The sequence below is a fragment of the Lepidochelys olivacea genome (genome assembly GCF_965140295.1).
Source record: "Lepidochelys olivacea isolate rLepOli2 genome assembly, chromosome: 3".
In the NCBI taxonomy this organism is placed as follows: Eukaryota; Metazoa; Chordata; order Testudines; family Cheloniidae; genus Lepidochelys; species Lepidochelys olivacea.
This window is the reverse complement of record NC_140413.1, coordinates 156,976,911-157,003,749: the sequence shown is the minus strand read 5'-3', so window position 1 is coordinate 157,003,749 and position 26,839 is coordinate 156,976,911. Positions and strand designations below refer to the sequence as shown.

General features: G+C 40.3%; 1 protein-coding gene across 3 annotated transcripts in view; it reads right to left on the bottom strand.

The window, feature by feature from the left end:
- LCLAT1 (lysocardiolipin acyltransferase 1) overlaps window positions 1–26,839 on the bottom strand; it is a 217,181-nt gene that overhangs the window by 158,365 nt on the left and 31,977 nt on the right. For 2 of the 3 annotated variants that reach the window (XM_084624424.1, XM_084624426.1), the window contains exon 2: window positions 21,197–21,279. The exons of the other annotated variant lie outside the window; for it this stretch is intronic. The gene's annotated coding sequence lies outside the window, so the exon portion shown is untranslated. The remainder of the gene's footprint in view (window positions 1–21,196; window positions 21,280–26,839) is intronic. 3 annotated transcript variants of the gene reach the window in all.

Here is a 26,839-nt window from a genome sequence, read left to right as displayed (position 1 = left end):
ACTGAACACCATATTCTAGGATCAGTCTCACCAATGCTGTATACAAATACAAAATGACCTCCTTACTCCTACTCACTACTCCCCTGTTTAAACATCCAAGGATCACATTAGCTTTTTTTGCCACATTATCACATTGGGAGTTCAAGCTCAGTTATCTATTTACTATGACTCCTAAATCCTTCTCACAGTTATTGCTTGTGATACAGAGGCCCATTGATGCCAACTGGCAAAGGGTTCACAATTCTTTAACAGGTTTCAGAGTAGCAGCCGTGTTAGTCTGTATTCGCAAAAAGAAAAGGAGTACTTGTGGCACCTTAGAGACTAACAAATTTATCTGAGCATAAGCTTTCGTGAACTACAGCTCACTTCATCGAATGCAACAGTAACTCCTGACAAGCCTCACAAACTCACTACATTCAACACATTGCTTTCACAGTATTTCTCCAAAGAGGGTCAAGTGAAGTCTCTAATACAAAGATCTCTTATGTCAGTGATCCTCATAATTGTTGTGAGATGTATGTACTGATGATATTTAAGGAGTTGTGTATATACTATATACTGTGTATCTGCTATACATATATAATATGTTTTAAAGTCTGAATCAAAGCAGGGTTGTCAAGAAGGTTTTGACCAGACAAAGAATGTATATTCACCTGTCTGCCTTGGTTCACAAGAAAAGTGGCACTGTAAGCTAACACAGTGGAAGGCCATTTGCACACAGCGTCACCGTGAGGATGTGAAGGCAACATGGAGCCAGTATACCATGGGAAATCGTGACTCTGGGGACCAAACTATGAACACTGGGGATATAAGAAGTAGGCAAAACAACCTCTCTTTATCCTTCATTGAAGAAGCAAAAAAGGACAACCCCTTTTGCCTTAGTGAAAGGGGGATCCCACACATGTCGGTGGAAGATTGTTTTAGGTGAGAAACTACTGTAGATGAGGGTTTAGCCTATTAAAGTAACTTTGGATTTTAAGAAGAGTGTTATACTTTTGTTTTATGTGTTTCTTTTTTTAGCCTTATTCACTATCCCTATTACCTTAGCCTTGGATTTAAAAAAAAAACCTCATGACTTTTTGCTATAAACATAATCTCAGTGCTGTGATGTTATATTGGAGCTGATCCTCAGTTAAAGCAAATAAGCTGGTGTGTGCACTGGTCCTTTGGGGACAGCTTACCTGATAATTTCTGAGTGTCCAGTGACAGGGGCTGGACACTGCAGGGGAATGATTTTAGGGGCTCTGGGGTTGGGAGGCATTTGTTGTTAACCTGCAAAGCAAAGTAAGGGCTAGCAAAGACCCGAGGAGATTGGCTGAGTAGCTAACAGACTGCTGGTATCAGGGAGTTGGCACCCAGTTAAACACAGGCAAATCTTCCTCTCGCTGAAGGCAGGGGTAACTCTCAGTCCTGGGCACCCTGAGAAAGTGTCACACTGCTGTTCAGGATACAAGTTTCCCATTCTATAGGCATGGCCTGAATTCCTTGATCCTGGACATCAAACTCTGTATTTGGCTGTATTAAAAGGCATTTTGTTTGAATGGGCTCAGGTTATTAGGCAAACCATCTTGCTCCGTACGACAGCCTTGTCCTCATTGTTATTTACTATTCCGCCAAACTGCAAATTTTCTCAGCAGTGATTTTATATTTCCTTAAAGTTTATTGATGAAAATACTGAAGAGCATTAGGCCTAGTACTGATCTCTGTGGAACCCCTCTGAAAATACCCCCATTCAATGATTCCCCAGTGACAATTACTTTGAGAACGGTCACTCAGGTCTCAATCCATTTAACATGTTCTCTATTAATATTGTACAATGCTAATTTTTTTTAATCAGAATGGTATGCAGAACTAAGGCAACACCTTGCAAAAGTGTAACTATTACACTTATGCACCCTCCTTCATCAACCACACTTATAATGTCAAAGAATGAAATCAGGTTTGTTCGAAGGACCTATTTCCCATAAAATAATGTCAACTGGCATTAATTATACTGATAGCCTTTAATTCTTTAACAAGTGAATCACATATCAAAACCCGTCACTTTTGGTAAGCTGTTATAAAAAGCTTTCCAGACCTATCATTTCATATTAAGCAACTCAGCAGTAACCAGAACCATCTCTGAAAAGCACCATCTAGACTATCAAAATTTTTTATTTGGCTATACAGTTCTATTTTTCAAAAGCAAATGTTACTTAAGAAAATTGGCTGAAGAATTAAAAATGAAGTCACCTAGAAATTAACTGCATCCTACTCCACTTTGTGTCCTTGTCAGAAAATAATCCATTACCCACCACATCCCTAAAGGGGTCACCCAAATCACTGTCAGAGCTCCAAGTACTTTTCCACATACACATTTCATCTTATATCCTAAATACCATAGGGCAGCTATTGTCTCAAAGCAGTTTGCCACTGGGCCATCTCAAGAATGGTATTTTTAATATGATAATTCATTAAAGGGCAATATTTTACATGTCCTTCTGTGTAGGGTCTTGAGTACAATAAGACATCAGTTACTTCTACTTCTCCATGAAACACATTAATGACATAACTTTTTCCTAATTCAGCTACAACTGCATTATCTAACTTCAGAGTATTTGTCATCTAAAATGCACAGAGTAAACACTGACGTAAACTATAAAGCACGTGGCCAAGCTGGGAAATTCCATTTGTTTAATTTAGCGAGGGACACTCCAGGCAGAATGCATTTTATTTACAAAAACTTGGCTTCTCAGCAAATAGTTACATCTGCTTGTATGTTCAGAGACAAACAGGATCATAGGTGCTGGAACTAGGGGTGCTGCCACACCCCCTGAATTGAAGTAGTAATAACAATCCAAATACATGGTTTCCACCTTCAGCATCCCCCCAATAAAAATTGTTCCAGCACCACAGAACAAGATTGTAAAATTCAAGTTTAACAGAAGTTTTTTCTCAGGTAAGATTTTTGCTTGAACAGTAGAATGTACAGCAAGCATATCAAAACCAAAAGACTGAGCTAGTTAGAGGCCTGAACATTTATACTTTACATTTAAGCAAAACCAATAATGCTTTTTTAAGAAACCTAACTAGATGGTCAGCGATTTTTGTCCAAGTACAGGTAAAACTCTCTTAAATTAAAACAGAGGAAGCTCAGCCAGCATTGTCACAGTCTAGAACAGGGATTGGCAACTTTTAGCACATGGCCCGCCATGGTAAACCCCCTGGAGGGCTGGGCCAGTTTGTTTACCTGCTGCGTCCACAGATTCAGCTGATCGCAGCTCCCACCGGCCGTGCGGTTCGCCGCTTCAGGCCAATGGGGGCTGTGGGAAGTGGCGGCAGCACATCCCTCAATCCGCGCCACTTAGGGATCATTTTCAGTTGCTTATAACTTCAGAGAAAGGAAGGAATCATTTAATCAAAGATTGTATTAATAATAATTTATACAGTGAAGGGGGCCAATTTAAGGTTGCACAGGCAACCTTCATTTTGTTATTTCCTAACTTTTGAGTGTTTCTTTGCAAAATTGATGTTCTTTTAATGTAGTCTGTGCATGTAATTACATATACATGTGTGTATTTAGGTAGCAGAAGACATTTTTCATTGCTTCATTTCCACATGTGGCTCATCAAGCAGGGACTACAGAAGTGACTTCCTCAGTTAGTAACAGACTCCCCATCAAAAGTAAGGGAGTAAAATAATTCCTAACTCTGAACCTATTCCTTAAATCAACCTCTGCACCAGACGACTGGCGGATAGCTAATGCAACAATTTATTAAAAAGGCTCCAGAAGTGATCCTGGCAATTTCAGGTTGGTAAGCCTAACTTCAGTACCAGACAAATTGGTAAAGAATCAGACACACAGATGAACACGATACATTGGGGAAGAGTCAGCATGACTTTTGTAAAAGGAAATCATGCCTTACCAATCTATTAGAATTCTTTGAGGGTGTCAACAAAGATGTGGACAAGAGTGGTCCAGTGGATACAGTTTACTTGAACTTTCAGAAAACCTTTGACAAGATCCCCCCACCAAAGGCTCATGCAAAGTAAGCAGTCGCTGCATAAGAGGTACACTCCTCTCTTGGATCAGTAACAGGTTAAAAGATAGGAAACAAAGGGGAGGAATAAATAGTCAGTTTTCACAGTGGAAAGTGGTAGGGTCACCCAAGGAGCAGGACAGGGAACAGTGCTGTTCAACATGTTCATAAATGATCTGGAAAAAGGGTAAACGGTGAAGTGGGAAAGCTTGCAGATGATACAAAATTACTTAAGACAATCAAATCCAAAGCTGACTGTGAAGACTTAAAAAGAGATTTCACAATACTGAGTGACTGGGCAACAAAATGACAGATGAAATTCAAACTTGATAAATGTAAAGTAATGCACATGGGAAAACATAATCCCAATTATACGTTCAAAATGATGAGTGGTAATAGTTAATTTAGACTCAAGAAAGATCTAGGAGTCATTGCAGACAGTTCTTTAAAAAACAGCTGCTCAATGCGCAGCAGCAGTCAAAAATGCAAACAGAATGTTAGGAACTATTAAGAAAGGGATAGCTAATAAGACGGAAAATATCATAATGCCACTATATAAATCTATGGTACGCTCACATCTCGAATACTGTGTGCAGTTCTGGTCACCACATCTCAAAAAAGATATTAGAATCAGAAAAAGTACAGAGAATGGCAACAAAAATGATTAGGGTATGGAACAGCTTCTATATGAGGTGAGATTAGTAAGACTGTGACTGTTCATCTGGTCCATCTACACAGCAAGGTCAACATTAAGGCAGATTATGTTGACCTAATTATGTCAGTGTCTACACTATAGCCTTCCTCCCGCCAATGTAAGTGCCCTATTACACCAACATAACCACCTCCACGAGAGGTGTAAGGCTTACGTCGGTGTAGTTAGGGCAATGCAGTGTCTGTGTAGACACTGCATCTCTTACATCAACTGTTGGCTGTCTTGTCAATTTCCCAGGAGTGTCAGTACAGCCACCAGCAAGAGCTCGTGGCTGCACTCTGGGGCCACCAAAAATGTTGTTGTGAGAACTCCAGTTCTAGATGCTTTGAGTGTTTTAAGGAGTTTGACCAGGAGGGATTGGTGCAGGAGCAGTGGATTTTATGGCTCTCATCATTTGGTTTAGGGGGGTTTCTGCAGTATATGCTGGGGAATGAACTGAGTAAGCTAGTATTTTGTGAAACCTCTACAAAACACAGCCAGACTGGACAATGTTCTTTCTGCCATGAAACAGGAATTAAATTAGGGCACCTTTCAATCTGACAAGAGCCAGCTTCTAGACACAAAACAGTCAGATGTAGTTTGGGGGAGTGTAAGAGAGGGATCCAACACACAGGAAACGTGTTGAAATTCCAACGGGTAGCATGAAATTAGTATCAACTGAAAACAAAATTCTCATTGAATCAATAACTATACACTGCACTGAATTCCCTCACATTCCACATTTGCTCAACACAAGAGACTGCAAATATCAGTGGGTAATGGCCGACTTAAATGGGGGTAAAGCCCACTCAATTCCCCATGAGGGTAACAGGTGGAGGTGTCTCACTGGGACTACTTGCTCTGTGGAATCTTGACAGCAGATTTCATCCTCTAGCAACTGTCCAATCTGTACCAACAGGTTGACTGTAAGCAGGGAGGGAGTAAAGAAGAGGGCATACCCCTCCTACAGAGGATAGAGAGTAGTATCCAATCACGGTAAGTGGAAGGAGAGCAGCCACACTGTATTCCACAAAGGACCTACCCTTGCAATACTAAGGTCACAGCAGGCAGGCAAAGCTAGCTGTTTGTCACTAAGGACACCTCAGCTTAATGCACTTAATTGAATAGAAGCAAAGAGGGAGTGAGTCAAGGGGTAAATTCCAAAGAAATTTCACCTGTGAGAAGTAAATCAATGAGCAATTTCATAAACATTTCCACGCTCAAACTTCCCGCTAGGGTGTCTGCCCCAGCAGCAGAGGACAAGGAACACAGATCTTCCTGATCCAAGATGAGAAATGTAAAGGCCCCTCCTAGTTTCACATTTTGAGGCTCTGGAGATTTGACCACTGCTGATACTGTGCCTAGAACAGAAAATGCACTATATGCAGTATCATGAACTCCTAGTGTTCAAACACAGTGAGAGTCTGATTCCCAAGGGTCATGAGACTGGTTTACAACAAATAAATTAAAAATTTAAATTAAATTGTTGTTCTTCTACCCTCCAACATTTCAGGACATCAATCAGGAGACCACAGGTTTCTGACTACAGAGAGTGCCCAAGAGGGTTCCTGGACTGAACCCTCAGGTCTACACTACAAATTTACAGCAGCACAGCTGCACCAATGCAGGTGTGCCACTATAGCGCTTCTGATGAAGACACTCTAAGCCCGTTGGCTTAATAACGCCACCTCCATGAGACATAGTAGCTATGCTGATGGAAGACTTTCTTCTACCAACATAGTGCTGTCTACACTAGCGTCTAGGTCAGTATAACTATGTCGCTCCAGGCTGTGGATTATTCACATCCCTGAGCAATATGGTTATACTGAAGGAATTTGGTAGTGTAGACTAGGGCTTAGTTCCCAGGTGGCTGGGGAATTAAAAGTTTAAGAGTTCCAACAAAGTGGAACATCGTCATAGGATGAGGAGCTGAGGACTGGTGAATCATCACCATTCTACACTGTCCTTGGCCATTGACATGCTGGTCCCCCAATGGTCCCTTCCTCCCCACTGTCCACACAGAGCTCCTTGGTTTTCTGACACTCAGTGCTCCATAAAGAGAGAAAAAAGACTGATTCAGACAGGATGAAATACAATTAATTCCTCAAGTCTTGTGCTGAGGCTGTATTACAGCCAAGAAAACCTTCCTATCAGCCTCCCTGATGCTGCCAAATCCTGCCTCAAGGAGCTATCCAGGACAGTAAATCATTTCATCAACCTTGAGTATCTACCTACAATCTGCAGATCCAAGCATCAAGTACTGCAAAGAGCTATCATCCTCCTTCACTGAAAAGATCACACACACTCGGGAAGCCTTCTCAAACAGCATCGATCCGCTCCGTCGGCACCCACCAAACAACAGCTTATCTGCAGTCCCTGAGTTCAATACATTGACTCATCAAGAGGTTCTGGACACCCTAAAAGAATCCTGACCCAAAAGCTGTGAATCCTATCTCAGGCCCTTCCTGGCTCGTAAAAGAGCCATGAACAACTGATGCCCTCCTTTCCAAAATAACCAACACTTCATACAGATATAGAATCTTCCCTTCCTCCTTCCAACATGCAACAGGCTGCCCTACTCACCCTGGAGACTTCAGTCCTAGCCAACTATTGTCCAGGTGTCAAATCGGTCATTCCTGAGCAAGCTCACAGAGAATCTAGCCAAAAGCCAACTAACTACAGGCCAATGGAACTGAAGCCAAAATTGGTCAATTCAGTCTAATTTAGCAGTTCTCTTGGATTCCTCACTAATGCTGAATTCTCATATAGCAATAGCTGTTAATAATGCTTTCTACCCCTCCAGTTGGGAAGGAACTCTGTCCAATCCTGGCAGACGAAGATGTGGACTCAGTTATTCATGACTCTGTCACCCCTCAGCTCGACTACAGTAGTGCAACATACCGGGGCATGAAACCTGAAGCACTTAGGAAAGTCCAGCTAGTACAAAACACTGAAGAATGTCTCCTTAGCAACAGGCACTACGGATAGTACATCACGCCTTTCCTCTGCTCTCTATATTGGCTTTCCATAGAATTTAGGATTTAGTTCAAGGTCTCAGTCCTTATATTCAAAGTGCTCTATGGCCTGGGCCCAAAGATATCTAAAATGCCATTTAAAGCTCCAGAATGAAGACCGTGGTCAACAACTTCACACTCTGGCACAATGGAACTCTCAACAATAAGAATAAAGCTCGTCTGTGCAGGAGTCAGGACTTTCTCCAGAGCTGGTCTCAGACTGTGGAATGAACTCCCCCAGGAACTAAGGATTATCACAAACTTTACCACTTTCTGCTTCAAATGCAAGGTGCACTTCTTTGACCCTGCCTTCTCCAATATAAACACATAGCAACAGGTATATTTAACCAACACAAAAACAAATCTAAAATCTACCACAAGATGACATTCCACATGCTTCTCCCTCTGGGGAGAAGAGGAGAGAGCAAACACCACATGACAGAGGAGTTGTTACATTGCTCAATGCACTACCAGAAGGTATTCAGATGTGCGCAGTATGAACACCTATATAAAACAGAATAGGATCCAAGTAGCTACTATCTTCATCTTCTGGCAACAAATATATTCACTGAACCACTTCAAGACCAGGCACATGCTCTAGGATTTTTTGGGGGACTGCAGAAGGGTTGGTATACTCTTGATAATTCTTGTTCCTTCTGATACAGATTATGGCCTCTAACCAAATTAGATAATTTAGAGCCTGAAGAAACACTTTTCTCTTTTGTTGATTCTATTGGAGGTTTGATAAAATTATCCCAGGGCGAAGGAAGGAGAAGAACTGTACTAAATAAACTCTTTTAAGTATTGACAATACCCAATTCGTCCTTTGTTATTTTGGCCCATGCTGTTGATGTTTTCGGAGTTTCACTCTGGAGAAGTGAGGGAGATTAGAATTGTCTGAAGGACTCTTTCCTGGGCTGCCTCCCCTACCAGGATATGGAAGACTCTCCTGGTTGATGAAAGGGCTGATTCTGAAATTGAAATCCAACTTCTCTGTGCTTAACAAAAAACTTGTTATGGAGAATGAGGCTCTATGGTGTCTAGAGCTAAAAGACTTGATCTCTTATGCTGTGTTGATGGAAGAAGTGCTTCAGTGGAAGTGACCTGTGGATGAAACATAGGAACTTGACTAGTGGATCAGACCAGTGGTCCATTTACTCCTCTAGTCTGACAGTGGCCAATACCAGATGCTTCAGAGGAAGGTACATGAAACCCTGAAATAGGCAGTTATGGGATAACCTTCCCCCAGAAAAGTTTCGTCCCAGGCTCCATTAGATAGAGGTCATCTTAAGCCCTGAAGCAAAATTACAGGAATGTCATTTTATAAATAGACCCAGTACCTAGAAAAGCAGAAATAAAAGGTATGGCAAATAATTACTGAAAGACTTGAAATATGAACAAAATACTAAAAGCAGATAAACAACCACATAAAAGCATTTTAAAGGTCAGATAGATACCTACAAATTAAATAAGTGATAAAAAACCTAACGTATCTTTGGTACTGAAGCTACTGGTGAGCTTTACTATTTTCGTGATTTCCGGTGAAACCAAGATGTGCTAAAACTCCTGAGGGACTCATTTGTTTATTTACTACAACACTGATATTCAGGTCATCCATAACACGTATCTAATCCCGTCATTCTCATATTTTCCTTTAAAGCAGTATTCACTCTGTCACTGAACAATCTGGATCCACAAAAAAGGACTGCCATCATCAGTATCAGATAACTCACTCACCCAGTGACAAAACCACAAAGTCTTCCCAGTGAAGGTGAAGGATCTGATAGTACTTTCTGATTTTTTTTTAAAAAAGAATACTTAAGGGTCATTAGAGGACACAGTTACTTAAGAGCCCAAAGCTCCACAGTCATCTTTTAATGCTTGATAGTCAATTTAACTAAGCCCAAAGAGTCGGTGGCTTACAATGCTAATGTGCCAGAGAGAAGACTATCGGTAATGTGACAGAAAACTAGCAATGATTTTTACTTTCTGGAATCTACCATGAAAGGCACAGAGAGTAGGGATAACAAGAACTAGCATCTTAATTTTGCTCAGTTTCATTTAGTTTTAAGGGCCTCACCCACTTGTTTAAGTAAAAATTGCCATTCCTCTGGACTATCTTACTGAATGCTGTGGTGGGTCTAGCTCTTGAGTCCTCCAGATTGGCTCTAGGACAAAAGGTGACAAAAGAGACCTGCAAACCAGGGGATGAAGTGAGAAATAAAAGCTTTGATCTCTCATGAGGGATTTAGTTTTTCCTTAGGCTTCTTATAAGACAGAACTAGCAAGGGCAGGCACATAGGAATTGTCCTTTCAAGACAGCAAGGCCTTGTTGGGACTACTGACTGGCTTAAGTCCCAAGTGTTAAGGTTTAACCACCGATAGTGCTGAAAAGTTCCTTTCCTGTGGGAGCCACAGCAGGATAGGGGCGTGGAGCCATATTAGCAGACACTGCTGGTGTGACCTTTCAAGAGCTGTTGGAAGCTACCATCTCAAGCAGCAAAACCACAGTTTGTACAGAGTAGTAGATAGACCACGCCTGCAGTGACTCTTTGCTAACTGGTCATTCGTGGCCTTCTGTAGCTTTTGCTGCTACCACTGGGAAAAGAAAAAAAAAGGAAGCCAAATGGAGAAATCCAGAAGGGAGACGGTGCTCTGCTTTATGGGCAAACAAAGAACCTGTGTTCCTTTAGTCTGTCTCATCAGTACCACTATCCTACCTATCCTTCAGATTGGTGTGGCCAGGACATGGAATAACTCTCCAAAGTGGCTGCACAGTCATTTTCCCCACAGAATCTAGTGAAGTGTAAGAATCAAAGTTATCAGGAAACAATGGTATTTTATGCAGTATTACAGAAAATTTAAACAAAAATTAAGTTGCAATAAACCACAAAGTAAAATTAACATATCTCTGTTTAAACTAATTTCCTGATTTAAAGTTATCACCAATACCTTCAGTATTAAATAGATGTTATATGCTTTATCACTCATTTACTTGTAGATATGTATCTGACCTTTAAAATGGTTTTATGTAGTTGCTTATCTGCCTTTATTTTTTCCCTCATATTTTAAGTCTTTCAGTAATTATTTGCTATACCTTTTATTTGTAATGTGTCTATTTATAAAATTACATTACTGTAATTTTATATACAAAGGCCCACATCATTACTCTCCTACAGTAACAAAGTAGATACATAATGCAGATACCGCTCTATCTGTGAAGAAATATCAAATGAAAAAAAAAAGATATAAACAAGATGGAAGAACACAAATAAAACCTTCTATAAAGGAAGGAAATATTACTAAAACAATCTTAAAAATGTCAACCAGTAGGACTCCATAAAGGTCAAGACACTTTGAGAAGCAAGGTTAATCAAAGGTTTTACTTTGTTTATATTATTTGGTTTAATAATTCAATGCAATCTAAAGCAGAAGGTTGTTTCAAGGTCAGAAAGTGACCTTTACCACATTTGTAGAATGTGCACTATCCTAGGGAGTCCTAAGTACTGTTTGAAGATACTGAGTTTCTTGATATGTTCACTGTCCAAAACTGCATCTCACAGGATTTTCACCAGGGTTAGTTTCTGAAGCCACTGCTTAGCTGCTGAAATATTACTGACGTGATCAGTTTTTAGTGGACTTGCATGTATCAAAATAAATAAATGACCCTAGAACTCACGCCATTTATGTTAACGTTATTTAATGTTACTTTTCTCAGTGTTAGCAAATGAAAATAGGTGGGGTGAATATTTTGATGTGCCAATGAAAATGTTATCAAATGAAACAAAAGTACATCAAGAAGGGCAATTAAAATGTATAGGCACTTTTTAAAGTTTACTGAATTTACAGGCACCAAAAGGCTCTATCCGGGTAGGAAAAGGAGTATTTCAGAACAGGGACCTGACAGAGCAGCGACATCCTCACAGAAAGACTGAACAGTTTTTTCTTGAGAAACAAATCTATAAAAGTCATGTTTTCTGCATTTCTTTGCTCTCACTCTTTAATAAAGAGTCACTGTCAAAATGAAAGCTAGCTCTTTTTTAAAACACAAATAAAGTGGTGTCAGTTACTATACTTACTCCTAAACCCTCTATCAATTTTTGTGGTTTTATAACCACATTTTCCTAGGTTTAAGGTGTTTTTCTCTCCTTTGTTACTGTATGAAAAACCCTGTAGCAAAGCAGTGAAACTGAACATACAAGTGCTATCAAATGCACAAACCTGAGAGAAAAATAATTTTCTGCTGTAGCTGAAAGATCAGAAATCTTAAATGTCACTTTTAACAATAGCAGGTAATAAGTTTTAAAACATCATATTTTTAAGTTGCCAGTATATCTAATGTCGTTTGTTTCTTGTAATTTGAGTAACATGAAAGAAATTGCTGGAAAATGCTAATTGATCAAAACCACAACTTTTCAGGGAAACCTACAGGTTTTGATGACTCTTTCGTCAGGAAGGCGTCTCAGGTCCACAATGGAAGATCTGGTCAAAACAAGATAAGAGTACCCTAACCACTGATTAGTGTGGGGTTGGCCTCTTTTATGCAAAAAATTTCCCAAAAGGTCTTGGTTTCGTTCCATATTGGAACGAAAACAAATGTTGAAACCTTACATTTTTTTGCAAAACAGAATTTTCACTTTCCAACCAGCCCTTGCTAGAATGGAATATTTTAGACTTCCGTAGGCATTTATTTTACTAAAGAGTCTGGAAATATTTAAGCCTGTTAAGGCCTAAAATAAAGGTGCATAAAAAGGAGAAATTTGCATATGGTACTTCAAACCTCAATTTTTTAAGAAAGTGGTACATTAAAGTTTGGGAAACACTATTGTAGCCCATAATACTGTTTATGATATTGCAAGAGGTTGTTCAGGGAATAAAATGTGATGTCACAGAGGATCAGGTCTTCAGGGTGGAAATATGAAGAAATCACAGTAAAATGAGACTGTTTTCATTCAACGGTCACTGACAAAAAAACAAACAAGAAGGAATAAAAATAAAATACAAATAGACAGAAATGTTTCTAGTTTAAAAGCTTCTCTAACCTTGTGTGAGGTCTGAATAGTTCTGTATCATAATGCAGCCTAACAAAATATTTTTTTAATGATACTAGTTAAAAGCAGATGTATTTGTTTAAAAGGAACAGCTTATCCAGCTACAAGTGTTGCTGATTTCCTGTATCCACTGTCTGTTAGAAAGATCATAGAATCATACAAATGTAGGGCTAGAAGGGATCGTGAGTAGTCATCAAGTCCAGCCCCCTGAACTGAGGTAGGACAAGGTAAACCTCGGTTTCAGAGTAGCAGCCATGTCAGTCTGTATCCGAGACCATCCCCCACAGGTGTTTGTCCAACCTGTTCTTAAAAGCCTTCAGTGATAAGGATTCCACATCCTCCCTTGGAAGCCTGTACCAGAGCTTCACTAGCCTTACAATTGGAAAGTTTTCCTAGTATCTAACCCAAATTTCCCCTGCTGCAAATTAAGCCCATCACTTCTTGTCCTATCTCCAGTGGACATGGAGAACAGGTCCTCCCTCAGTCTTTTTTCAAGACTAAGCATTGCCAGGTTTTTAACCTTTCCTCATACATCTGGTTTTGTAACCCTTTTATCATTTTTGTTGCTCTCCTCTGGACTCTCTCCTCAGTTAATTCACATTTTTCCTAAAGTTAGGCAACCAGAACTGGACACAGTACTCCAGCTGAGCCCTCACCAATGCCAAGTACAGTGGGACAAATACTTCTTGTATCTTAAATACAACACTCCCGTTAATACACCCCAGAATGATATTTACCTTTTTCACATCTATATCATGCTCTTGACTCACACTTGATTTGTGATCCACTACACCCCCCAGATCCTTTTCAGCAGTACTAGCATCTAGCCAGTTACTCCCCATTTCGTAGTTGTGTATTTGATTTTTCCTTTCTGCATTAAGTACTTGGGCACTTGTCTTTATTGAATTTCATCTTGTTGATTTTAGACTCATTCTCTACTTCGTCAAGGTTGTTTTACATTCTAATCCTGTCCTCCAAAGTGCTTGTAATCCCTCCGCCCCCAGTTTGGTGTCATCCTCAAATTTTATGAGCATCCTCCCCACTCCATTATCCAAGTCATTAATGACAACATTGAATAGTACAGGACCCAGGACTGACCACTGCAAGACCTCCCGAGATACACCCTCACAGCAAACCATTAACTACACTGAGTACAGTATTTCAACCAGTTGTGTACCAACCTTATAGTAATTTCATCTAGACCAAATTTTTCTGAATTTGCTTATAAGAAAGCCATGTGGGACTGTCTCAAAAACCTTACTAAAAATCAAGATGTATCACATCTACTCCTTCCTTCCTATCCACTAGACCAGTAACCCTGTCAAAGAAAGAAATTAGGTTGGCTGATATAATTTGTTCTTGACAAAGCTATGCTGGCTATTATAAATCTATCATCTTCCAGGGGCTTAGAAATAGATTTTTAATAGTTTGTTCCACTATCTTTCCAGATATCAAATTGAGGCTAAGTGGTCTATAATTTCGGGGTTCTCTTTTTTAAAAGATCGGTACTATGTTTGCCCTTCTCCATTTCTCTGAGACTTCACCCGTCCTCCATGGAGTTCTCTAAGATATTAATTACTAACCGTTTTGAGATTGCTTCAGCTAGTTCTTTAAGTACTCTAGGACGAATTCCATCAGGCCCTGCAGACTTGAATACACTACATCTAACTTATCTAAATATTCCTTAACCCACTCCTTCCCTAGTTTGACTTGTGTTCCTTCCGCCTTGCTGTTAATATTAATCGTGTTGAATATTTGGTCATAATCTACCTTTTTTAGTGAAGGCTGAAGCAAAACATGCATGAAACACGTCAGCCTTCTTGATATCAGTTATTTGCTCTCCTTCACCAATGTAATGTCTACTTTTCTAGACAGGTCCACAGGATATAAAAGAAACTATTTTAAGTTCCTTTTCATTTACATATATTTAGCCGTCAGTTTAAAATGATCTAAATGAACAAATACAGACAGGAGATATGGGGTGTGGAAATGGGATAAAGAAGAGATGTAACAGCCAAGAGCATGACAGGTTATATGATACATATTTTATGAAATTATGGGGTTTTTACTTGACAATATTTTCTTTTTCCCCCTCCGCAAGAGTGGATGTTTAGTAATGGAAGCAGTAAAATTTTAGAAAAGACTAGAAGGATAGAAGTTGTTTGGTGTACTGAAGGATAAATCCAAGACTCTAGAATGTAAGCTTTCCTGAAATCAAGTGGAGAAAACTAGTCTGGCATCCCAGTGTAAACTGCCTCACAATCTTTCAGCATCTTGACTTAATCCACAGCTATAGAGCTGAAGACAGGCTGTGTCATGATTACAGGAGGCAACATCTCCCACATCTCAAATAATGACTGCTTGCTTTGTTGGCAAACTAGAAACCCATACGCGTTTCTTAAACCTCCTAGTAACAATGAAAAAGCCTGTAAGACCAGCTATCACTAACAGTTCTGTAAATAGGTTTCAGAGTAGCAGCTGTGTTAGTCTGTATCTGCAAAATGAAAAGCAGGACTTGTGGCACCTTAGAGACTAACAAGTATATTTGAGCATAAGCTTTTGTGAGCTACAGCTCACTTCATCGGATGCATTCAGTGGAAAAATTATGATAACCAAACATGTAGTTAATAGGGAGGGCTCATGGACTGAACTAGGGGGGACTTCTAGTAATCAGGTATCCTAGGGGAAGAATGAACATCCTTTCTATAGAAATTCCTCTAAAAAAGAAAGTTGGTGGGTTTTCGGGTTTGTTTTTTTTTGTATTTTGTACTGCAGTAGTGCCTAAGGGTTCTAATCAGAGTCCCATTGTACTAGTCACTGAACAGACATTTTGTGCAGTGACTGACACAAAGGGGTCCTCATCCCTGATTGGGGCCCTTAGGTGCTACTGCAATGCAATTAAATAAATAAAAGCCCTTTTTAGTGGTAATATTGTAGACAGGTCCCCCAACAGCTACGCCAGGGACATGAGAGATTTTAGATATTTCAAAATGGCAGGCTGCAGTTTGAAATTTAATGGTGAATAATAACACCCATTTGTCACTTTTCCTGTGGCACTTAATGAAGTAGAATAATTTGTCTTTTTATTTTCAAAATTCTTTACTTCCAAACTCTCAGATAAAGAAACCAAATATACAGATGGAAAATTACTCCAGGACATATTACATCTGACCTTTCCAAACTAAATGCAGCTTCTGTTACATATTTATTAAGTATAGGAACCAAATCTTGCACTCAAATACTTTTTTTTTTCATAGCTATTAAGGTCAGAAGGGACCATTATGATCATCTAGTCTGACCTCCTGCACACGCATTCCTGCAATAAACCTCCCACCTATGTCTGTGCTACTGAAGTCCTCAAATCATGGTTTAAAGACTTCAAGGTGCAGAGAATCCTCCAGCAAGTGACCCGTGCCCCATGCTACAGAGAAAGGCGAAAAAACCCCAGGGTCTCTTCCAATCTGCCCTGGAGGAAAATTCCTTCCCGACCCCAAATATGGAGAGCAGCTGAACCCTGAGCATGTGGGCAAGATTCAACAGCCAGATACCCAGGAAAGAATTCTCTGTAGTAACTAAGATCCAGCCCCACCTAACATCCCATCACAGGCCATTGGGCCTATTTACCATGAATAGTTAAAGATCAATTAATTGCCAAAATCATGTTATCCCATCATACCATCTCCTCCATAAACTTATTGAATTTAACCTTGAAGCCAGATAGGTCTTTTGCCCCCACTGCTTCCCTTGGAAGGCTGTTCCAGAACTTCACTCCTCTGATGGTTAGAAACCTTTGTCTAATTTAAAGTCTAAACTTCCCGATGGCCAGTTTATATCCATTTGTTCTTGTGCTCCCATTGGTACTGAGCTTAAATAATTCCTCTCCCTGCCACATACTTCAACTGAGCAGAGCAAAGAGACTGCTCTGTAAGCCTTGCATAACTTGTAATTTTGATCTAGTTTTGTGATACAGACTGACCCTTAAAGTGATTTAAATTAACTTCCACCAGCCTTGTAGGACAGAGGCAAAAGCAATGTACAGTCAACTAGCCCTGGTGCAGCGTTTTTTTCACATTACGTCTCTAAAGGAAAAGCTTAAAGAAGTCTGACCAAATACAATATTTTGACTGGCAGAGACAGTTCAGTAGTCTTACTCTAATTTACTATCAGAGAAAACTGTAAAGATGATTAGTTTTGCCTTAGCTAACAGCTGAAGAAAAGCTTTACCCTGGGGTCATATGAAGCACTTAGAGATGAGGGAACAAACTAAAAAAAAAAAACTAGAGTACTTCCCTACCGTGTTTAAAAAAAAAATCAATAATTCTCTTTGGATTACAGTTTGAAGAACTCTCGCCCTGTTATCACTTTTATTAATAAAACTGTGTTTTGATCCATGTGTCATCTAAATTAAAATACATTCAAATCAAATGTCTGCCATTAGGCTTACCTTAACTTTCAAAGCATGAAAGATGAAGCTAGTTTGACTGGCACTAAATACACAATGAAAATGTATTCAATGCAAATATATGGTTATTAATAAATTCTGAATATAGATAAGCATCCTTCACCTTGACTGGGAAAGAAAGTGAGAAATCACTTCACTTCAGGTTCAAACAGAGTCTTGTTATCCTGGGTGGGTGTAACAGTACTTTTGTTTGAGTACCATCTTCTTTAAAACACTATGGTTGCAAAGAAATGCTTTAAAATGTGACTAAGTCACCTATGCAGTGACATCTGCCTGTTTACAAGTTTTCTTATTCCACACTCATCACCATAGTATGTAAGCACCTTCCGTTAGTGCATTAAGCAACATGACTAATATCTGCCACATATTTGTTCACTCCCCTAGCGGTGAAACGTATGCAATAGAGTGCCTGATTTGGGGAGGGTTTTTTGTTTACTTTTTTAAAAAATATCTGGTCACAGAGACCACAAGGCCCCTGTCCCTTTTAAAGCCCCCTGAACTTTAGAGAAGGCAAAGATAAAAAAAATGCACTTTGAGTGAAAGATGGTGAGGTTTATGATGGGCCCAGTTTTCCCATCATTACTTATTGGGTTTCTATCTTCAGGAAGGACTGAAACCATTTTAGTCACCACTTACAACTCATTTCTGCCCTACCACACATTGCCAAAACTTCCCAGAAGACAGTGCGCTGGACAGTGGCAGACGGCACACTAGTATACCTACCCATAGTGCACCGTACTGTGCATCAACACAAGCACTCCTCATGAGTACACACAGCACAGACAAGGAGCCAAATATGTACATGCACAAGCAATACACTAACAGCAGCATCTTTATTCTAATATAACTTGTGTCAACCTAAGTTTGTAGCGTAGACATGGCTTTCGCTATTTTACTGTTCATCAAAGCATTTGAGAAGCGAGGCAATCGGGAGAGCATCATTACTTTCTCTTTTCAGGTCCAGATCAACTGCTCTATAAAGAAACCCACAAATTAGTTAGCCCTCTTCAGATTCAGTAATGGTCTTATGGTTCTTGACAATTTGTATATGCTGAAATAGTTTGCCTAACCATGCTCATTCTTTGGAACAGAGAAAACTCCATCTACAAGTTACATGAGAGATTTCTCTAGACTGATCATGTTTATGACCATTTCTAAGGCAAGCTTCCACAGAATGTTTAGTCTGAAACTGACCATTCTAGGTTCGATATACCACCATCCAGAGTTCAGCATTAGGAAACAATAGTTTTAATATCATAACACTGTGCTAACACTGTCAGCTTTAGATGGGTTTAACCTCACCCAACGTACTTGTTTTAAATTATATATTTAGATTACACACAAAAATACATTTAAAGAATATTAAGACTGAGAAAAGTCAAGCAGACATAAGAACGAACAGTATTAAGGCTTCTCTTGCCTATGCATTGTGCTACCATCTTTAACTACTCAATCAGATTTTATTTTTTCCATAGTATGCCCACCTCATTCACGTCACAGAATGGACCACACTCATTTAATGAGTGGCTATTCAATATTTTGTTTTATCCTCACTAATCACACACTTGGACTATTAAAATTAGTAATTTGTTCATGTTTTACTATAGAGTTATGAGACCCATAGAATCCAAATGCTTCACAATTGTTTATTTTCACAGCCCCTCTGTGAGATAAGATGATAGAATCCCCATTTTACAGCTCAAGAATTGAGGCAGAGAGAGTAAGGTCAAAAGACTAATTTTTTATGTCCAATTTGAGATGCCTATGGCCTGATTTTTCAAGGTGCTTAGCATTATATAGCACTTAATGATCAAAGTACAGTGCTAAATGACTTCAGTTGCAGCTGTGCGTGCTCAGCACTTCTGCAAATCAGACACCAAGCTCTAGAGCTGGGCACTCAGAAAATAAGGAATACACAATTAGTGATGACCTGGGAAACATTTAGTTGACATAACTTGCCTAACAACACATAAGAATTCTGGCAGAGCCAGGGATTGAATTAAATGTTCCAGTGTGGCACTCAACTGTTGGAACCAAGAAATCATCCTTTTTCTTCCTGAAATGTTGGACCTCATTCACCACACACCTTCCAACAACATCTGTAATAAATAAGACAGGGGTCCTACAGACAACCATCTCCTTCACTACACAACCCTGATTCATCCCCAGAGCCTGGCCCATCCTGTGTAGTGAATAGAAGCAGGAGTCCTGTTGAAAAAATAGTATATGATTACAGCTGAATCATACTGCATACTGTGAAGAATGTGGGAGATGTATGTAACATTTTATAAACATGTCCATCCGTTTCATTGTTATTGTATTGTTTCATATACAATTACAAAGGGTTAATTCCAGCAGGAGTACTGGCATGCTCCCAAGGAACGGGACCATAGCTTCAGACTGCCCCAATAATCAGTATTTAACAGGAAAATGCAGACATCGTGCCCTTCAATCGCGCCCTTTAAAGTTTACATCTATTCCCGATGAGATCAACTGTCTGGCTGCTGACCCCAGTGGGAGGTCCCCACTTGTAACCTCAGAAGTGGGGAGCCTTCAAGCAGGAACATAGAACAAAGAACTTTGCACTCAGAGACATTGAAGCACAGGGAGGATGACATAGGGACCACAGAGAAACAGACTGAACCGCAGCCTCCAGAATGGGGTACCTGGGAGAAGATAAGCCTACCTAAGCTTTAGGTAAGACAAAGCAGATAGACTATTCAGTTAAAGCCTTTTTTCTTGTAATGCTTTTTTCCTGCTGTTAAGAACAAACAATACTTTATTTTGAAAAACCTGTTCTGGATCACACTGGTCACAGATCTCAAGCAAAGACTATGGACAGCCAAATCCAGTCAGGCCTGCTGAGTAATCACAGTTGGTACACAAGGCGCTGCAGCCCAGTACCCTTTTGAAGTGGAAGAATTGCAAGATTCCACCTCAGAAAGGTAAAAGTCTAAAACCTGGAGAAGGCACACTCAGTGATGCACGAAAATATCAGAGGTGCAGCCAGCTCTGAATTGCAACACATACAAACAAGAGTTACAAATTAAGATTCTACAAGCAACACCAATTCTCGCATCTTGAGTGCTTGACTTTGCAACCTCAACATTCTTTTAACATTAAATACATAGGATATTACGTGGAAAAATAAAAAGCAAGCTAAAAACCCAAGAATTTAATATTGTGGATCCATAACGATCCTCACACAGGTCATCAGCAGAGTCAGAACCTTTAGATTTACAGCACACGCCTCTACAATGCAAGACAATCAAGTAAATGGTAGAAGCAGCAGCAGGCTGTTATCCTGTATATGGGCCAGCCACACAGTGTCCTAGGTTCAATTCCAGGTTCTAGAGGAAATTGTACTCTAGTGGTTACAGACTATTCTGCCCCTACCTCCGACTCCCTGATCCCCAGCCAGCTCATGCCTCACTCTGCTCCTATCCCTCCTTCTCCCCGGCTCTTATTTCTTTCCCCCCAGCTTCTGTCCCTACTACCTCTGCCCCTTAGCCCTCTATATTCCAGTCAGGCTGTTTCTTCCTCCTCCATGCTGTCTGGGCACTAGCAGGTACAGCACTGAAAGCACAGGAAGGAGTCTCCCTACAGTCAGTTCTGCTGCCTCGCACCACAGCAGCCCCTGGTAGTCATGGGAAGGAAGTGCAGGGAAATGCCTTCTCAGCCCCTTCAGCCCTGGGATAGAGCATGCTCAGTCACTCTGTGAGGATGGCGCACACACAGTTTAGTTGATGCATAGATGGTATGGGGGAGCATGTGCTAAGTGAGATTTTCAGAGGCTTATTATAACTTGGACAGATTTTCACAGGGATGGCAAAATGCATTAAACACACAGTCTTATCATGGAAAGCATTCGGAAGCCTTAACGATAGACAGCTACAAACTCTGCCTATAGTTTTGCCCTTTGTATATTTATTTTTTAAAATAAATATCTAGGTACTTACATGGGTCTCGGCACCTATTTTTTTCTCTTTATGCTTAGAATTGTACACAAATGTTTCAGTGACTGGTGCTCTACAAATACCCCCTAGAAAGAAAGAAAGCATAATTTCAAATACCATAAACATATTGAAAAGAGTAAAGCTGATCAAAACAAGCAGATTAATGGGTGCACAAACCAAACATTAAAGCTGTAATTAACCCAAAAGCTTGTGTTTCAGGCTAATACAGTGTAATTGTGTATTCAGAGTATAACCCCTTAACCAACAGTCCAGACTGAACTTAAAAAAGTAAAGGAAAAAAAACAGTAAATCCAATCGTTTTTTAATATGCTTCACAAGCCAATTGTAGCTTTTTATCTAAATCCTAGCTCATTATATTTACATGGGTATCTAACACACTTTGCTATATTCTTCCGCTGCAGCAACACAATACTGCATAGTGCTATTAATTACTCTTAAGGTGCAGATTTAGACAGAAAAAAGGTAATATGATAATACTGAAATTTAATCTTCCTATTTTTTTCTCTTGTTAAAACATTAATTTTATCTTATTTTAAAACTACAAGGTATTGATGAATGCAAATTTATGGAGTTTGAGGATTAAAAGACAAAGCATTGTGACTGTTTACCTTTATGATCTTCCTGCTAACTAAAATTTTTAACCAGATACTCATTTCCTCATTCTGCTGTGTTGGGGGACCACCTCCCAATCAGAACCTAAAAGAGACAATCTTAAGAGAAAACAAAATATTTTTCCCTTAAGGAGAGGTGAGAGGAGGGGGAGAAAAAAATAAGTCCTCTTGATTTTCACATTTATGAGATTTACTTGGAATTTAAGTGACCTTGCTCCAGAGGAGTAGTTGAAATGCTTTAATTAAGCCACTTTTTCTGGACGCATACTTCCTTAAGAATATTTTTAATATAACTCAATATTGGCTACATCTTTCTTGACAGCTGGTATTTCCTTAACAGACTGTCTCAAATGGCTTATATAAAACATTCTTTCTAAAATTCATTTCCTTTCTATGTAAGAAGTTAATACAGCAAGAGAAAACAAGAATGTTTTAGGCCTTGTGGGATATACCAACAAGTTTTGTTTTAAAACTATCTGAATGTTTTTGTAGAAATGCTCACCCAGCTGTAATTTGGTGTTTGAAAAATGGAATGCTTAACTGCAATTCTGCTTCTCTGTAGATCGAATTCCAACAGGATTTTCACTCTTAGTTCTTACCTCTGTAGCATAAGTCTGGTGGAAACCCAACAGCTCTTGATAATGTTAAACCTCGATGGGCGAACAGTAAGAGTAGGGATTTTGCTACTCTGTTACCGTTACCTATGCAAAGATAACATGTCCATGGTTTTCTACCCAACAGGGGTAAAAAGGATGTCCAGGAAAGAGCTCCCATGGTAAGATGAAGAGAGGTGCCCTCATTTCTGAGTGATCAAAGGCCAGACTCTCAACCTGATGAGCTCAATGTTGGCCATTTGCAATAGACTGGTACCTCCTGAACCAGTACGAGGTTATTGCATTCTTCTAAATCACTATCTCTCCTAGCTTTACTAAGACCTTTTATACAAGATGGACTGGCATAGAGAAGCCTTCTTCAGTGGAGAAGCATTTACAGGGGACGGCATACCTGCCTCACACTCTATCCTGATATCTGTTCAAAGTTCTTTTAGAGTTGGGAAAACTCTATCAGTCTCAGTGCAAAGAAACTAATACCCAGGAGTGAGAATCCTGGCAAATGACATATTTACAGAAGGTGGTTATTACAGTCCTTATAGCAGATGCAATTGGTAAGCTTCAGTACAGATTGTGAACATTTAGCTAACTGGCTGGTAGGCTGTAACAGTAAGATCAGTCTTGGCAGAAAGAAGAATTCCCCAACAATAAGTTAAATTTTTTTGGGTGTTGTCCCGTTGGCTCTCATGAAAACATTTTAAGTTTGTTAGATCAGTCCATTTTTTCAAGTCAACAGTAAGTGGAAATTTCTCTTAAAGCAATGTTCTACAATAAAAGTCTATATGAATAAAGTGGCAAAGAGTCCTGTGGCACCTTATAGACTAACACACGTATTGGCGCATAAGCTTTCATGGGTGAATACCCACTTTGTCGGATGCATGTGACACGCATCCGACGAAGTGGGTATTCACCCACGATAGCTTATGCGCCAATATGTCTGTTAGTCTATAAGGTGCCACAGGACTCTTTGCCGCTTTTACAGATCCAGACTAACACACCTATCCCTCTGATATAGAAATAAAGCACATGCAATATAGACAAATGAAGCACAATTTCCTAAATTGAAATTCTGCAAAAACTTTAGGTATTTGGTTCCCAATAATTGTTTTATGTTGCCACGTAGAATAGTAAGAAAGCTGCCTTATTGTTCATATGAAAGGAGTAACTTCCACTAAATCCTAAAGCTACCAAGAAGGAGCTTTTCTAAACCTAAGTTTTCCTATTTCTTAATTAGTCAAAGATGTAATGTGCTTCCAATATTTTAGCAAAGAGCTCCCACAAAAATTCTCTTTGGCTGTTACACCCTGTGTTTCAAGATTCAGGGCGGAGAAATAATGAACATGGTGAAATTATTAATCTTAAAAAAAAAATTTAAAAAAATATGGTCTCAAGCAGAGGAAGGGGGAAAAGTCAGCACTACTGGGCAAACTTCTAAGTGCAATTTGCAGGAAAGAATGAAGGACAGTTACTTTCCCTAGAGTAACTCTGGTTCTTCAAGACATTGTCAGTGTGGATCCCACTATGGGTGCACAGGTGCCTCATGGGTGTGTGATCAGATTTGTTTGAAAGCCATGTCCATCAGTGCAAGGTGTGACAAAGTTCCTGCTCTACCTTGGTGGGTCTTGCGCTTATTGGTGGATTTGCTCACCTTGGAGCTTCACGGCAGCCTTCAGCTTGGCCGTTTTTCTGAATTCACAGTCCAGGTCGACTCCTCCTGTGTCTGACCAGGAGTTGGGAGGATTTGGGGGCAACCTGGGCCTGCCCTCTACTCCAGGTTCCAACCCAGGGCCCTGTGGAATGCAGCTGTTTAGAGTGTCTCTTGGAACAGCTGTGCGACAGCTACAACTGTCTGGGCTACTTCCCCATGGCCTCCTCCCAACACCTTCTTTATCCTCACCACAGGATCTTCCTCCTGGTGTCTGATAATGCTTGTACTCCTCAGTCCTCCAACAGTCCATGTTCTCACTCTCAGCTCCTATCGCCTCTTGCTCCCAGCTCCTCACATGCACCACAAACTGAAGTGAGCTCCTTTTTAAACCCAGGTGCCGATTAGCCTGCCTTAATTGATTCTAGCAGCTTCTTGATTAGAACACCTGCAGCCAATCAGCCTGTCTGTTTTAATTGTTCTGGAACCTCCCCTGTTACCTTACCGAGGGAAAAAGGATATTAGCCCCAGACTAAGTAGATATCTGCCTTCTGTTACTCTCCTATAGCCATCTGGCCTGACCCTGTCACAAAGGGTAGAGCAGCCATTTGAAGCCTGTGATAGGTGAGGATTCCAAAATGTAAGGATGGAGGGCAGGTCACAGGATCTATGCTGACAACTTCTTGAAGAATTACAGTCACTGTAGGAAACAGTAACCATTCTTCCTTCTTGGAGTATATGTCAATGTAGAACCCAGTGTAGGTGACTGGCAAGCAGTAGCTCCTCATTCCCACCTTCTTCAGGAATATCTATTGCATCAGTTGAACAGTGATTGAAGTATTGCTCTTCTGGACTTGGCATCTGACCTAGCAGCTAAGTCCAAAGTACAGTGTTTAAGAAAGTTCAGTGGGTTATTCCACATTGCTGCTTTGCAGATTTCTGATACTGACATTTCTGAAACAGGTGGAGGAATGTTGCCTGAGCTCTGGTGGAGTTAGCCTTGATGTTTGGTGGGAGAGGTAAACCAGCCAACTGATAAGACAAGGTGATGCATTTTTATATTCTTTGTGGTGGGATGGCCTGACCTTTAGATCTCCCAGTCCTAGCCAGAAATTGATGGGGCAACCATCTAAACGGTTTGGTACTGTCAATGTAATAAAAGAAAGTCCTGCGCATCTGATGTGTGCAATTCCTTTACTCCTGGTGCAGCGTGTGGTTTTGGGAAGATGACAGCTAGATTGACTGTTTTAGATTAAATTCAGAGAGATTAGTTTAGGAATTAATTCTGGGTGAGACTTTAGCTCCACCTTCTCTCAAAGGAATATTGTGGGGGAGGGGGGAATATGTTCCGCTAGAAGCACCTGAAGCTAGCTTACTCTTCCAGCCAAAGTGACAGGAAACTAGGAAGACAGCCTTTAGAGAGAGGTAGTGTAAGCAGCATTCTGAGAAAGTTCAAATGGAGTTTCCATGAATCTCAGGAAGACTATACTGAGGTCCCAGGCAGGAGCAGGCTCTCTAACTGGTGGATAAGTGTGCATTAATCCTTTGAGATACTTTGGTATTGTGCTGTGAGAAAAGACAGAACATGACTGCATGGGCAGATGGCAAGCTGAGACCGAGACAAAAGACCACCTTGTTTTAAATGTAGTAAGCAGAAACAATCTTTAGTACCAAGGGCTGTAGGAACAGTCTGTCCGTGGTACTTAGCCAGCCAACAGCTACACCGTCAGATACAGAGACTTCAGGTCTGGATGGAATGTCTAACTGTCCAAACCCGATTTCACAGCACCACGGTCTGGGAGCTAGATTGGAGGCTGAATGGATATCTGTAACAAAACAGTTTTAGCTGATATCTGTCACTATGAAGCTACAATAATGATTGCAGCATTGTCCCTTCTGACTTGGGAATCAGTCAAAAGGCATAAAGTAGGCCTCTGTCCCACTGCAGTAGAGGAAGGCTTCCAGCAACAATCCTGGTCTCAGACTTCCTCTGGAACAAAAAGTTTGACATTTGGCATAGTACTTAGTGGTAAACAGTTTTACAATGGGAATCCCAACTGGACTGAATGCCACTCCCATGATGGATCTGTACAAAAGCCATTCATGACCAGATCAGACTGCCGGCTGAAGATGTCTGCAAGGCTGTTGCTGACTCCTAGAAGATGAAGTGCCAGTGTGTTTACCCTGTTTTGAGAGCACCAAGTCCAGAATTCAATAACCTCCAAGCCGAGAGGTGAGTTTATTTAGTATATGGCTGTCATGTTGTCTGTGAAGATCTGCTGTTGGAAGACAGAGAAGAATACCATACAGGCCAGTTTGATAGCTCCAAGCTCCAGGATGTTCGTGTGCAGTCCCATGTCATCTGGAACCAAAGTTTCTTGAATTTGTAAGTGCTCCAAATGAGCTCCCCAACCCGTCCCTAAAACAGCCGTGATTAGCAGCTTTGTTTGGGAGAAAACTGAAAAAGATACCCTTTTCCATGTGTTTGTGGGTTCCTGCCCCTAAGCCAGTTCTGCAGTGACAATGTGTTACTGTGACCGTTCCGTCTGATATCTCAGAGATTAGACTAACCTGAGCCAGAGCTGAAGGAGCCACAGGTGAAGTCTGGCAAGCGGTATCACTACATGCTCACCCACATATGGCCTAACACTGCAGTGCATACCCATACTATCATAGCTGGTTTGGATAGAACTGAAATATGCGTGTTTGTAAAGAATGGATGAGCTGTCCTCAGGCAGATATGTTTTCTGTGATCTGG